We start from the raw sequence: 15821 nt of genomic DNA on the forward strand, positions 1-15821 counted from the left end.
ACTAGATTTCTTTACATATTCCTAAATTCATTGCCCTGTACTCAGCTTCAGCACTACTCCTCGCCACTACTCCCTGTTTCTTACTTCGCTAAGTGACAAGGTTACCCCAGACAAAGGTATAATATCCAGAAGTTGACTTCTTATCAATAATAGAGTCTGCCCAATCAGAATCTGTATAGGCTTCAATCGTTCTTTTCCCAGATTTTTTAAACATTAAGACCTTACCGGGGGTTCCCTTCAAATATCGGAGGATACGTTGAACTGCATTCATATATTCCTCATACGGAGCTTGCATAAGCTGGCTCACAATGCTTACTGCATATGAAAAGTCTAGTCTGGTATGAGATAGGTAGATCAGCTTTCCAACCAACCTCTGGTACCTTTCTTTGCTCACAGGAACCTCGTTGTTTGTAACACCAAGTTTTGCATTATACTCCACAGGTGTGTCAACAGGTTTACAGCCAGTCATACCTGTCTCTTTGAGTAAATCAAATGTATGTTTTCTTTGCGATACTGAAATACCTTCTCTTGATCGAGCTACCTCCATTCCCAGGAAGTATCTCAGCTTACCGAGGTCTTTAATTTCAAATTCTTTGGCCATTTTCATTTTAAGCCTCATAATTTCACTCTCATCATCACTAGACAAAACAATATCATCAACATACACTATGAGAACAGCAACCTTCCTGGAAACAGACCGTTTTGTAAATAGTGTATGATCTGAGTGCCCTTGGTTGTAACCTTGTGCTTTAACAAATGTAGTAAACCTATCGAATCAAGCCCTTGGAGATTGTTTCAATCCATATAAGGATTTCTTTAGTCTGCAAACCTTGTGCTTGAACTGACTTTCAAATCCAGGAGGCGGGCTCATATAGACCTCCTCTTCAAGTTCACCATTAAGGAACACATTTTTAACGTCCAATTGATACAGTGGCCAATCTTTGTTAACAGCAACTGACAACAACACACGAATAATATTGAGTTTAGCTACAGGAGAGAATGTTTCAGAATAATCAACTTTGTAAGTCTAGGTAAAACCTTTAGCAATAAGTCTAGCCTTATATCGATCAATCGTCTCAACTGATTTGTATTTTACAGTGAAAATCCATTTGCAACCAACCGTCTTGGGTCCTTTTGGTAAAGGGACCTTGTTCCCATGTACCATTTTTCTCAAGCGCCCTCATTTCTTCCATAACAACCGATTTCCATTCAGAGTTCTCCATGGCTTCATGGATATTGATTGGAATTATTATGGTATCCAAGCTAGTGGTAAATGCTTTAAATTCGGAAGACTATACGTCAAATAGCTGTGCATAGAGTACTTTGCACATGAGCGAGTACCTTTCCTTAGTGTTATCGGAAGGTCGAGAGAGGCATCATGATTTTCCACTTCTCTCGGTATCTCAGCATGACTGGTCACCTGTAACTCAAGATTTTTAGTAATATCTGCCACTCCTTTGTCAACAACAGGACTTTTATCTTCCATTTCTTTGTCAATAACAAGACTTTTCCCTTTCTTATTCTCTCTTTCAACTGTTTCTTCATCTGTCACATATTCTGTATTGTCATTTCGACCTCCTTCATCTTTTTCGTCCCTGCACTTTTCAGTCTCCATACATATATCAACTTCATTAGTTTTAGGAATACACGTACCTGAACCAAATGCCGGTTCTGACTCCTGGACTTAAGCCGACGGATTAACAGGTGGCAATTCTTCCTTTCGACGATTCTTCCTATAGTAGGTTATCCAAGGTAGCTGGTTGGTAGGGAGAACAGGGTAGGCTCTTTCAAAACTAGTGGAAGGGATCAGAGTGGAATCCCCTAAGGGAATAGCATAGGTGGACCAGTTAGGCTCTTCACTTGGACTCTCCCCCTGAAGATGACTAACGGGAAAGAAAGGTTGGTCTTCAACAAAGGTAATATCCATGGATACAAAATATTTTCTAGAGGATGGATGATAGCATTTATATCCACGTTGATGAAGGGAATAGCCAACAAAGACACATTTTTTAGCATGAGTGTGAAATTTTGTGCGATTTGGGCCATGAGAGTGGACAAAAGCAACACAGCCGAAGATACGGAGGGGTACATCGAAAATAAGACGAATAGTCGAAAAGGACTCTTTGAAAAGGTCTAAGGGATTATGAAAGTCAAGGACACGAGAAGGCATACGGTTGATGAGGTGAGCTGCTGTAAAAATGGCATCTCCCCATAGGTAGGACGAAAGAGTAGCAGACAACATTAAAGACCGGGCAACTTCCACCAAATGGCGATTTTTACGCTCGGCTACTCCATTTTATTGAGGAGTATAAGCACACGAGCTCTGATGAACAATTTCCTTAGACACAAGAAAGTCATGGATAGAGGTATTAAAGAACTCTCGTTCATTATCACTCCTTAAAATCCCAATTTTGGCATGGAACTGGGTTTTAATCATAGTATAAAATTGTTTAAAGGTAGACGATACCTCTAACTTATCGGCTAGTAAGAACACCCAAGTAAGACGTATATGGTCGTCTATGAAGGTGACGAACCAACGTTTACCAATAGAGGTAGTGGTTGGTGATGGTCCTCAAACATCACTATGAATAAGGGAGAAGGGACTAGATGGCTTATATGGTTGAGAATGAAACGAAATACGACTTTGTTTGGCACAAATGCATACATCACAAGTTAAAGATGCTATATCAATAATGTGAAACAAATGTGGAAATAAATATTTCATATACTGAAAGTTCGGATGGCCTAAACGATAATGCCATAACATAAAGTCATTTTTAGAAGTAGAAAACTTTAAAGACATAAAACCAGCGGTGTGATCCTCTTTAGAAGCAGTCTTGTCAGAAAGAAAGTAGAGCCCCCTATCATGCCGGGCAGTGCCAATAGTCATCCCCGACTTCTGATCCTGAAACACAACAGAGTCTAGTGAAAAAATAGCTTTACAGTTCAGATCTCTTGTAATTTTACTGATCGATAAAAGATTATATGATTTGTGGCACATGAAGAGTATCACGTAAAATAAAACCATCAAGAGGAAAAGTATTCCATTTTCCTGCAACTGGGACAAAAGACCCATCTGCAATTCTGATACGTTCATTCCTCGCACTCAAACAGTAAGTAACAAATAATTCTGAAGAACTAGTGAGATGATCTGTGGCATCTGAATCTACGATCCAGGGTTTTTTGCCATTAATGCTAACAAGACCAAAAGCTGAGAATGTACCTGATTGAGCAATGGCACTTACTTCGACGACATTCACGTTGGTCTTACTATGGGCTAAAGACTGATGCTGTGAATTCTCAGTAACTAGATCACTTACAGAAGTACGTACGGAGTTTGATCTTTCATGGGACTGTCGTTTCTTACTGTTCGGGGGCCTGCCATGCAGCTTCCAACATTGGTCCTTCGTATGCCACGACTTCTTATAGTGCTCACAGACAGGTATGGGCTTTTTGTCACTATCGAAATTAGATGCCTTTGAGACAAAGGCTGATGCATCAACAGAGGCTATCACCGGACTGTTCATAGCCTGTGATCAGTCTTCTTCTAGACGAATCTCGGAATACACCTCTCGGAGAGACGGAATAGGTCATTGACCGAATAAGGGACTTCGAACACTATCATATTTTGGGTTCAATCTGGCCAAAAACACATAAACCCGATCTGCCTCTTCAAACTTCAAATACTGTGCCCTATTCTGTGCACAGTTTCAGATAATCTCCCGGCACAAATCCATTTCTTGCCAAAAAACTAACAGCTTATTGAAGTAGGACGTAACAGTCATGTTTCCTTGCTTGCATTCATGGACTTGTTTATATAAAGTGTATACCCGGGATTCGTTTTGTCGTTGTGAGTACAAGTCCCTGGTTGCCTCCCAGATATCTCTTACAGTTGCTGCATATAAAAGAGGCCGGCCAATCTAGGGCTCTATACTGTTGATAAGAGCAGACCGTAGCAAAGAGTCCGCCCCTTTCTAGATTCTTTCTTGAGGATCACCTGGGATGGGTTTCAGAATTTCTCCTGTCAGATATCCGAATTTATGTATAACTTCTAGAGCCATTCGAATTGACAGGGACCATGAGAAGTAATTCTCCCCATTCAATTTTCCTCTAACCAGAACTTCTGCAGAATTGCCCACTGAACCAGTTAAGTAATTTGTATTGGGCAAAATAGAAAACGAGTTTACCGGATTCTCTGGACCAGTAGGCGGTTGGGAAGTTGTGCCAAGCATTGTATCTGAAATCTACTGATGCAAAAAGGCCAACCGATGTCTCACATCATCGGAGTAATGAACCGAAATACAACCAACTGGAAACCGAGTCGCCATGGTCGCCGGCGGGGCACTGGTAGTCGGCTGAGAGATCGCCGGTAAATGAGAAGGCCCCAGTCGGCTGTGCTGCTCAAGATGGTTATCGAAAAAACCCTAATTCTTCTAGTCAAACGAACCGAGAACAGAATCAGAGAGATTATGCTCTCCTTGCCGGATGAAGTAACTCACCGGGCCTGTCGCGACTTTTTGGGTGTACACCGGCAGCGCGGTCGTGTTTCTGAAGGAGGTAGAAGATGAAATCCTAAGCGGCGCTGCTTCATCGATCGAAAAAGTGGGTTCGACAAAAAACGAAACCCTATAATCGGCGACCGGAAACTCAGATAGCGATCGAAAGCTCGTCTGTCGCTTACACATCAGAAACGCCTTTGTCCGTCGACGTTCTTGGGCTGTTCTTGATCGGTGACTGTGATCCCGTTGAAACCGGATGGTTTCCTAAAAAATTGGTTGCCTGCAATCGGACGGCGAAGATTAAGTCTGGTAGGGCAGCCTGAAAACACTTCTTAACCGCAACCCTAATAGCGGTTTGCATATCAAAACTTGAAGATCCACCAATGGAAGGCGATTGTGGATGGTTTTCTTCCATAATGGCTAGGATTTCGTCCCTTTGCTCCGATACCATGATGAAAATAATAACAGAGAAAAAATACAATATTTACGTGGAAACCCTAGACCAGGGAGAAAAAACACGGTACAGATCTTTTGTTTTATTATTATAAAACTAATCCACTGAATACATGAGAACAGGGTGAATAAATAGATTTGTAGAGAACCCTAGGGTTAGATTCAATTCCGAAAATATCCTTAAAGTAAAAACCCTATTTTCAACATGGGATAAGAAATTTTACACTCCAAAGAACTGAAATTCTCTACCATCAGAAGACTCCTTGACTCCTGAAGCTGACCATACTTGAAGATTGAAGTCCTTTGGAGATATAAGCCTTCCTTCAAAACTCCAACTTCAAGAACATCAACACGTTCCGCTTCCATACATCAAACGTACGCATTCAACCGATAGAGAATCAGAGAATTAATTACTAGAGACTGAATCACATCCGCATCAAATCTATATCAACACAAGTTCAACTCCACGAAATACATTTCTCTAAAAGCCACGTGGAAACAATGATCCTCCAAGAAGATCATCAAGCCCAAAGGTTGATCATCCAAAAAGATCATCAAGCCTAAAGGGCGATCATCCAAGAAAACCAACAAACCTAAAGGTTGATCATCCAAGAAAACTAACAAACCTAAAGGTCGATCATCCAAAAAGATTAACAAGCCCAAAAGGAGATCATCCAAGAAGCTCATCAAGACCAAAGGTCGATCATCCAAGAAAATCAACAAGCTCAAAGGCTGATCATCCAAAAATATCAACAAGCCCAAAAATCGATCATCCAAGAAGATCAACAAGCCCAAAGGCCAGTAATTCAAGAAGATCAATAAGCTCACAGGTCGATCATTCAAGAAGATCAACTAATTGAAAGATTAAAGCTTATTTTGAAAGCATCAAAAGATTATGTATTAGAGATTGTACTCGTTATACTAAAATTAATACAAATACAAAAGTTCAAATTCCACGAAACAAGTTTATCTGGAAACCTCGTGCGAACAAATTAGCATATCTGGTGGGACCTCTCTATCTCTCATCTCTCTCTCGTCATCCAAATAAACAAATCAACAAATGGCTCTAAGAAAGCCATATCTAAAGTTATCGTCGCAAGCGATGCTTACATGGGACCTGTCACCCTTAGTCATTCAAAGGATATCATGCTGGAATAAGAACAAGGTTCTGAATTCACAAAGAAAATCTGAGAACAACTGATGGAATCTTTTAAAGGCGAGATATTTATCAGAGAAAATCCCTTGTTCGATAACTATGCTCTTGCTTCTGATCAATTGGAGAAAAAATCACATTTTGATGTTGTCACACCCCACTCCAGATTACCCTCATAACCTGGATAGCCCTTTTGCTGGCACTTACTGCCTATCTAACCTGTTAAATTTTGCTCAAACCCTGAATATGCACATATCATCAATATACGAACATATTAACTCAAAACTTAACACATTTATATTACAGGGTTTCGCAACATTGCTCATACATGAATATTAAAACTTAGTGAGCCCTATCAAGAATACTAGTCACTAGACAGACACATGTGTACTAACTAATATAGGTCTTCAATTACGTTTCCTTCAACCTGTTTCTTTGAGTGGTAGAGTAGCAGCAGAAAAATCTTTTGGGAACTGACCGCTACCTAAAAAAAAAACATTTGAAAACATAAGCTAGAAGCCCAGTGAGTGACTTAATAAAAACATAAATCTCATGCTTAAACTGAAAGCTTGAAAACATAATACCGAAACTAAATTATGCCAAGCAAACGTGTACATAAAATCTTTAAAACCATTGTATCTGAAACCTGATTCTTAGTTGAGAATGAAAATTCATCATTCTAATTCCCAACGCCAAGCCATGGCTAGATGAGACCCGATTTTGATCTGTTCATACTGAATTATGGCTAGAAGAGATCCCTACATCGAACTCTTTAAATATACCGATGGGCATCTCAAGCAACTTCCTTTAACATAAACATTGATAACTACTCTTAAACACCATTAAACATCATTATTCCCTAGTTGAGAATGAGCATACATCGTTCTAGCTCCTAACGTCTGTTATCGGCCAAGAGACCCATACTTTGGTCTCTCTTTGCTGGTATGTGGCCTAGGAGACCCATACTTCGACCTCTCATTCAGAACTACCTACATGCATATGGAGTTTTCTATGTACCGTCAACACCTAAGGTACATTTATTCAGATACCTTCCTTACTTTCAGTAACCGGCTCACTTAAGCTACCAAGTTCTCGAAGAGCATTAAAAGAATAGTTTTCAAATATAGCATAGAAAACTCTTTAGGATAGCTTCCCTACCTTCAGTATTCCTTTTCATTATGTTTAGGAATACCAATGCATGTACTTTGACAACCTCAGGTATTTAAAACATAGTACATCAAGCTTCATTCAACTTTAGCTTTAACCCTAACGCATGCTTCATACTTTGTAAAATAAGTTGGCTTAAATCATGTTGAACTAACTTGTAAAAACCACTAGCATGCATTAGACATGGAAAACATACTTGAAAAACTCATACATTAGTAGACATCATGCGTTGATCATGCTTTCAGTCATAGAAATAAGTTGCTTGAAATCACATAAAATTTAGTATGAGAATAACTTTGCTCAATCCCTCGATGTCGTATTACTTACGTGCACGTGCTTATGAGTACCGTCATACCTTAGGTACTTAACTAGGATACCTTCTCATTGTCCTTCAGTATCCTTAGGATACCTTCTCATCGTCCTTCAGTATCCATCGTATAACGAGTCATAAACATTTAGTTGAAAACTAAGGCGTAGTGCTCAAATCATCACACTAGGTCATCATGAAAATGGAGTTACTAAAACATGCTGAAAGTATTTGGACAAGATAACATACTTAAATCATGTCAATTTCCATGGAAAACATGCTTTACTTAGCATGAGAAATAGCTTCAAACATATGTTGCTTGGCACTTCATATAAATACTTAGCATGAGAAATAACTTCAAAGAAATCTTGCTTTCTAAATCATTAAAACATTAAATAACTACATAGTCACTCACAGTTCTTCGGGGCTCTTAACGGTTTATACGCCTCTCCTAGTTCTTCTTGGCCTGAAAGGACATAATTCCCGGTTAACTTCCTTAGAGTTCTTAGCAAAGTACCTCAACTAGTTCGTTTACTAATGGAACTTTCCTTATCAAAACAACATTGCTAGCGAGATAACCATTATGAGTGAATTCATCCTCACGAGCGAGATCAAGTATATCATTAGAAAAACTTCAACCTAGCAATACTCACCACACCAACGAGATTCAGCCCAAATTTCCAGCGAGATTTCCTTCTTGAGCGAGATCTTTAGCACAAAATTATCGAGATTATCATCTTGAGCGAGATCCTCTGCTTCTTATCTCGCTCTCGCTCTCTACGGTGAGCCGTTTGCTTGTTCTTCCCAAGCATCTGTTTGCTTATGCACAGATTTCCTGCTTCAACTTCAAAAATTCATAACTCAAAATCCAGAACTCTTTTCAAGAAATTTCCTTTACTAACTTGTTTAGAATTGAGTTACAACATTACCTTAAAATTTCAGCTCGAAATTCCTCGTTGTTTTATTTGGAGATTCAAAACTTTATCATTGGCTCCAATTCAAGCAGTTGCCTGTTTGTTCAACAGTTTCCAGTTCAAACTTCAAAAATATATAACTCGATTTTCAGACCTCATCTTAAATCCACCTCTACCGTCATCCTATCAATTCAAAAACTATAGGATATGATTACAAACTCCAAAAGGGCTCGGTATGGAGGACTGTCATAATCTTCTTTTATGTACTCCAAATCGTACACCAAGATAAACAACAACCTGAGAATGCCAACTGGGTATCAACCTCAAAAATTACAGCAGTTTGATGGAAAGAGCAATCTGAAACATGTTGCTCACTTCATTGAAACCTGCGAAAATGCAAGAACCAAAAGAGACCAGCTAGTCAAACAATTCGTCCGTACTTTGAAAGAAAATTCTTTCGATTAGTATAGTGATTTAGAGCCGGAAGTGATTGAAATTGAGAATAGTTGGAAAGAAAGTTCCTTAACCGCTTTTATAGCACTAGGTGTATCATTAGCAAGATAGAGCTGACAAGCACCAAACAGCAGAAAGGAGAGTCGATCATCGACTACATCAACCGATGGAGAGCTCTAACTCTGGATTACAAAGATAGAATCACTGAATTATTTGCAGTGGAGATGTGCACCTAAGGCATGTACTGGGAGCTTCTCTACATCCTACAATGAGTAAAACCTCGTATATTTGAGGAGTTGGCAAAACACGTTCATGACATGGAGCCGAGCATTGCTAATAGGGGAAATAAATATTTCCTAGTCCTTGAAGGGAGAAATGATAAGAAGAAATCAAAGGCACTAAAAAGATTGAGAATAATTTTACAACAGAATCTATGTCCTCAATACGACCCCACTAATTTTTTTTCTCCAAAGGGAAAAAAACAATATTTGAAAGAAAATATGATGACGACAAGAAGCATTGCCTAACTATTAAAATAAAGACGAAAAAAGGTTTATCCATTTCCCGACTTTGACGTTGTAGGCATGTTAGAGCAATTATTAGAGAAATAACTCATTTAGCTACTGAAATGAAAACGGCCAAAGCAATTAGGAAAAGTAGGTGATCCTAACTACTGCAAGTATCACCAGGTCATTAGCCACCCAGTGAAAAAACTCTTCATGCTAAAGGAGCTAATTCTAAAGTTGGCTTGTGAAAAGAAGATTAAGCTAGGTCTTGATGAAATAGCTCAAAAAAATCACATTGCAGTAGCGATGACTTCAAGTGTTCCAACACCATCCGTGTCTTATGATCAAAGAGAAAATTTCATCCAGTTTGGGACCTTTGAGCCTATAGTGGTTCCAATAAGAGATTCTAATAATAGATTCCCAAAGCAAAGATGATCCTATTGAAGATAACAACAAATCGTGGATCTTTATGACTCGAAGAAATAAAGGAAAGTCAAGTTTTGCCTAAAGAAGTTGCATTTTCGTCAAAATTACAAAAGAGGAAGCAAAACTCAGAAAAAGAAAGGAAAATAGAGGACATGGAAGCCTAAGCCTGGTAGGGAAGAAGATGAAGACTTCCCTAAACTTCGAAGGTTAGTAACCTTGGCATAATTTCTCCCAAGAAGCTTCATCAATAATCATCCAGAGGAAGTATCAGAAGTTATTACATGTCACACAGTCAGCATTGTGGAGGTCGACAACAATCATAAAACTGCTGAAGACGTAGATAATTCAGAAGAAAACTGCAAAGAGCTTACTGGAAAAGGTTATCGAGCCAAAAAGCCTCTTGAGTTAGTACATTCTGATCTTTCTGGTCCTATGAATGTGCGAGCCCGAGGTGGCTATGAGTATTTTATCAGTTTCACTGATGATTACTCTAGGTATGGGTAGGTTTATCTTATGCAACAGAAGTCTGAATCCTTTGAAAAGCTCAAAAAGTTCAAGGCTGAAGTTGAAAGCGCATTGGCTAGACGGATTAAAACACTTTGAACGGATCAAGGTGGAGAGTTTTGGACTTGGGATTCCAGGACTATTTGATAAAACATGGAATTTTTTTTCAACTCTCAGCATCGGGTACACCTCAACAAAATGGTGTAGCGGAGAGGAGAAATAGAACCTTGTTGGACATGGTTCGTTCAATGATGAGTTATATTTCCTTATCGGACTCGTTCTAGGGTTTTGCAGTGGAGACTGCGATGTACATACTCAACTGTGGTCCCTCCAAGAATGTTGCAAGAACATCTCTGAAGTTGTATAATGGGCGTAAAGCTAGTTTATGTCACTTCCGCATTTGGGGTTGCCCTGCATACGTGCTTAAGGCAAATCCCAAGAAGTTGGAACCACGGTCGAAGTTATGCCTCTTTGTAGGCTACCCTAAATGTATGCAAGGGGGTTATTTTTATGATCCATCGGAAAATAGGGTGTTTGTTTCCACGAACGCTACTTTCCTAGAGGAGGATCATATAAGGGAGCACAATCCACATAATAAAGTTGTGTTGTGTGAGCTTTCCAATGAAACTACTGAACCTTCAACAAGAGTTGTTGAAGAGGGCTACATCAACAAGAGTTGTTGATGAGAGTTCATCTGGTAGGTCGATTTCATCTCAAGAGTTGAGAGAACCTCGATGCAGTAGGAGGGTTGTGAACTCACCCGTCTACTATCTGGGTTTCATAGAAATCCTTGCTATGGTAGCAGATGGTGACGTTTAAGATCTGTTGTCTTATCAGAAGGCAATGGAGGATGTAGACCGGGATGAATGGGTCAAGGCCATGGATCTCGAGATGGAGTTGATGTACTTCAACTCAATATGGGATCTTGTAGATCAGCCTGATGGGGTAAGACCTATAGGTTGTAAATGGATCTACAAGTGCAAACGGAGTGCTAAGGCTCGACTTGTGGCAAAGGGTTATACCCAGGTAGAGGGAGTCGACTATGAAGAGACATTCTCGCCTGTTGCCGTGCTAAAGTCGATCTGCATCCTTCTGTCCATTGCAGCTTATTATAATTATGAGATCTGGCAAATGGACATCAAGATGACCTTTCTGAATGGCAATCTTGAGTAGACCATTTACATAGTGCAACCCAAGGGATTCATAGCCTAAGATCAAGAGCAAAAGGTTTGCAAGTTGAATCATTCCATTTACGGGCTGAAACAAGCGTCTAGATCTTGGAACATACGGTTTGATATTGCGATCAAGTCGTATGGCTTTGACCATAATGTTGATGAACTTTGTGTCTACAAGAAGATCATTAACGCTTTAGTAGTTTTCTTAATGTTGTATGTAGACGATATACTACTCATTAGGAATGATGTAGGTCTACTGACTGCAGTTAAGAACTAGCTAGCGACCCAATTCCAAATGAATGATTTGGGAGAGGCTCAGTTTGTTTTAGGTATACAGATCTTTGGGGATCGTAAGAATAAAGTGCTAGCACTGTCTCAGGCATCGTACATTAACAAGATGTTGCTCAAGTACTCGATGTAGGACTCCAAGAGGGGCCTACTGTAGTTCAGGCATGGAGTCACTTTGTCTAAGGACATATGTCTTAAGATGCCTCAAGAGGTTGAGGAGATGAGACAGGTCCCATATGCGTCTGTTGTTAGCAGTTTGATGTACACGATGCTCTGTATTCGTTCAGACATCTGCTACATTGTGGGCTCAGTCAGTAGGTTTCAGTCTAACCCAGGTCAGGGTCAAGGATCGCAGTGAAGAACATCCTCAAGTATCTTCGGAGAACGAAGGACTACATGCTCATGTATGGATCTAAGGATTTGATCCTTACTGGATACACGAATCTGACTTTCAGACTAGTAGGGACTCTCGCAAGTCCACTTCAGGTCAGTCTTTACTCTTAACGAAGGAGTTGTAGTGTGGTGAAGCATTAAGCAGGGCTGCATCACCGACTCCACTATGGAGGCGGAATACGTAGTGGCTTTTGAAGCTGCTAAGGAGGTCGTTTGGCTCAGGAAGTTATTGACAGAACTGGAAGTTGTTCTAGATATGTCTTAGCCTATTACCCTCTATTGTGATAATAGTGGGGCAGTGGCGAACTCCAAGGAGCCTAGGAGGCACAGGTGCAGCAAACACATAGAGCGGAAGTATCATCTGATCTGCGAGATAGTGCATCAAGGGAATTGATCGTCACGAAGATCGCTTCGGAGCATAATGTTGCTGACCCGTTATGAAGGCTCTTACAGCTACAGTGTTTAAGGGTCACCTTCAGAACATGGGTCTACAGGATTGCCCGCAGCTGGACTAATGCAAGTGGGAGATTTTCTGGTACTGGACTTTTATGTCCTAGTTTATTGTTTTGTACTTGTTTTATGTACACTCCACTTCGTTTTAGGACAAGTGGGAGATTGTTGTGGTTGATGCCCAAAAGTCTCGTGTTCTGTAGTTTGTAAACAGTTTGTACGAATGCTTGTGATATATAATATATGGTATTTATTTCACATCTTATTTTTGCTCAGTTGATTGTTTTATTTGCTTTACCACAAACCAATAAAACATAAAATCTCTGGCTATTAGTATGTAATTTAAGCATGTATGTAGTGACATACAAGTGGATCATGTCTTAAGTGATAACTAAAATGATATGTAATATATGGATATAGGAGGGAAACCTTATCCTGGTAATGCTACGGATGCAGTCCGCTTTATGGAATAGTCACAAGTGTTGGTCTGATCCGGATCATTCGTGTAGGGGACATGCGAGCGGGGACGTCCTATACAAAGCGTTTGTATAAGATCTAACCATGAAGTGTTAATGGTTCATTATATAACATTGTTCATGACTGAGACTTCACTTCACTAGGATGACCATAGGTTACATGACCTCAATCCTGAGTGAGTTGGGAACTCCTGCTATCGAGGGCAGTCATTTGATTTGTATGGGTGCGAGTGGCCAGGTCGCTGACTCAAACCTACCATTTTGAGGATTCGTCTAATTTGGGAGCTAGGAACTCAACTACACAAGATGGAATTCACTTCTTCCTCGAAGCAAGGGCAAGTAGATAGATAGCTCTCTTAAGGGCTAATTCCAGGGCTTAAACGATGTAGCGCCACACACCTTCTCTTGACCCGAGAGATGTTCACATATAGTTGGACTATGTTGCATGGTTCATTAGATGAATCAGTGGTACTTAAGGAGTGAGATGTAGCTACAGGGGCAAAATGGTAAATTGACCCAGCTGTACTTACGAGCATCTGTAAAGAGTTATGATAGTCATTATTGGTTATATCCGATGGACACAAAAATATATATGTTTTAAGAAGAGTTCAGCTGTTGGTCTTTAGTGGAATGTCTGGCAGTTAACGGATGGTGGATCTCGTGGCTAAAGAGTTTAGTCAGCTATTCACATACCGTGGAGCTTCAAGCCACAGGTCCATAAGGTTCCCTAAGTAACTTGGATAAAGTCGAGAATAAGTTTTTGGGCCAGTATGCAATATTCAAATTGACAATAGGGAGTTTGATTATATATGATATAATTGAACTGGTTAATTATATATGATATAATTGACTAAATGTATGTGATACATTATTTTGGAGGAAATTAGATATAAATATGATTTATATCAAATAGAGGAGAAATTACTATAATAGATATATGATATCAAACTATAGGGTAAGATATAATATGATTATATTCATTTATTAATTAATTGGTTAATTATGTGATAATTGGCCGGAAACTTCTCCTCAATCGTGCATTAGTGGGAAAATCAGTATTCATTTATTATAACTGAAGAATAAAATGAAAATTGATTTTATTTTGCAGAGAGTTCGAAAAAATTGCTCAAGGTTTGAAAGTGTATTGATCGCTTAGCTGAGAGCCTATATGATAGTGCCTTATCGCCTAAACGATCGTACGCTTCGTGTACTAAACGATCGCACGCATTCTTTAAACGATCACTCGACTTTTCTATGATCGCTTGGCGTGCTGAGTTTTATAAATGATCACTTGGTAAAACCTACACGATCGTGTAGCTTTCTCTAAACGATAAGCATCCGTTATACGATAGCCTTCTCCCACTCCTCCTTCCTCTACCAAGTTTAACAAAGACCACCCTTTGGATTCTCACTCCGAGAATACCAAGGACTCTAAGTGGTGGTGTCATCCCCGCTCTTACTTGTTTGTGCGTTGCCATTGGTGTAGACGTTTGTGCTGCTGGTAGTCAACCGTTTGGTGGGCGATAAAGTTCGTAGAGGGTTGCTTTCGCTGGGTTAAGTACAGTCTTCAACTAGTATGTGAACTCAATCTCTTGTATTTTATTTGTGAAAGCATGCCGTTAATTAATGTTAAATTGCATACCTGTATGTTAGAATATGTGTGTGGTAATTTGATCACAATGAAATAAGAAAAATCCGAACGCGCTCATGGATGCTCTTGTTTAAGAGTTCCTTCACTTAAAAGGTGAACGGCCAAAAAAAAATCTTTTGAACTACGTTATGACTTGATCCCTATTTGTTATAAAGGATACATAAGGAACTTGAAGAACTTCAAACTCAGTCCAGTAAAAAAAAAAAAAAAAAAAAAAAAAAAACTTTTGAACTACGATTCATTATAAAGGGGACAAAGGCAGCTTGAATGAAACTTCAAGTTTAGTCCAGTAAAAAAAATAAAAATTCTTTTGAACTATTTATGACTTGATTCTTGTCATTGTAAATGGTACGTAGGTAGCTTGAAGAAAACTTTAAGTCCAGTCCAGAAAAAAAGAAAAAAAAAGGCAAAAAAAAATATTCCTCCTAAACTATGTCATGACTTGATCCCTTTCTTCAAGATTACATAGACAACTTAAATAAATTGAAGTTCAGTCCACCAAAAAGGGTACCACAATCACCCTACACGTGACACTATTGAAGATATTCATCTCTACTGGGGGCAACACAAAAAATTGAAGATGTCCATCCATATTAGGGGCAATGCAACAAATGGAAGACGCATGTCGTCTGCATGATGCTACACAAGTTGGATGTGTACAATAAGGTTCTAGCTAGAAGATTCGATCGTCATTTCACTCACTTAAATAAAAAGCATTGTTGAGTGTTGCTTACTTCAAGTTTAAAGCATCACTCATCTGTAGTTTGACTCTTCATCTTCAGCTATAGATGTTCTTCAAGATCAAGTTTAGAAGTTTTGTCAATACTTCTTTAAATTCAGGTTCAATGGCTTCGCTAATGCTTCTTCAAATTCAAATTTGAAGGATTTGTCAATGCTTCATCAAATTTAAGCTCAGATGCTTCATCGTTGCTTCTTCATTTTCAAGTTTAAGACATCTTTTTATAGAATAAAAATGCATAAACCGGAAGCAACCATAATCATTAAG

This window comes from Benincasa hispida, chromosome 10, assembly GCF_027475165.1.
Source record: "Benincasa hispida cultivar pf3 chromosome 10, pf3_genome.v1.1, whole genome shotgun sequence".
Classification (NCBI taxonomy): domain Eukaryota; kingdom Viridiplantae; phylum Streptophyta; class Magnoliopsida; order Cucurbitales; family Cucurbitaceae; genus Benincasa; species Benincasa hispida.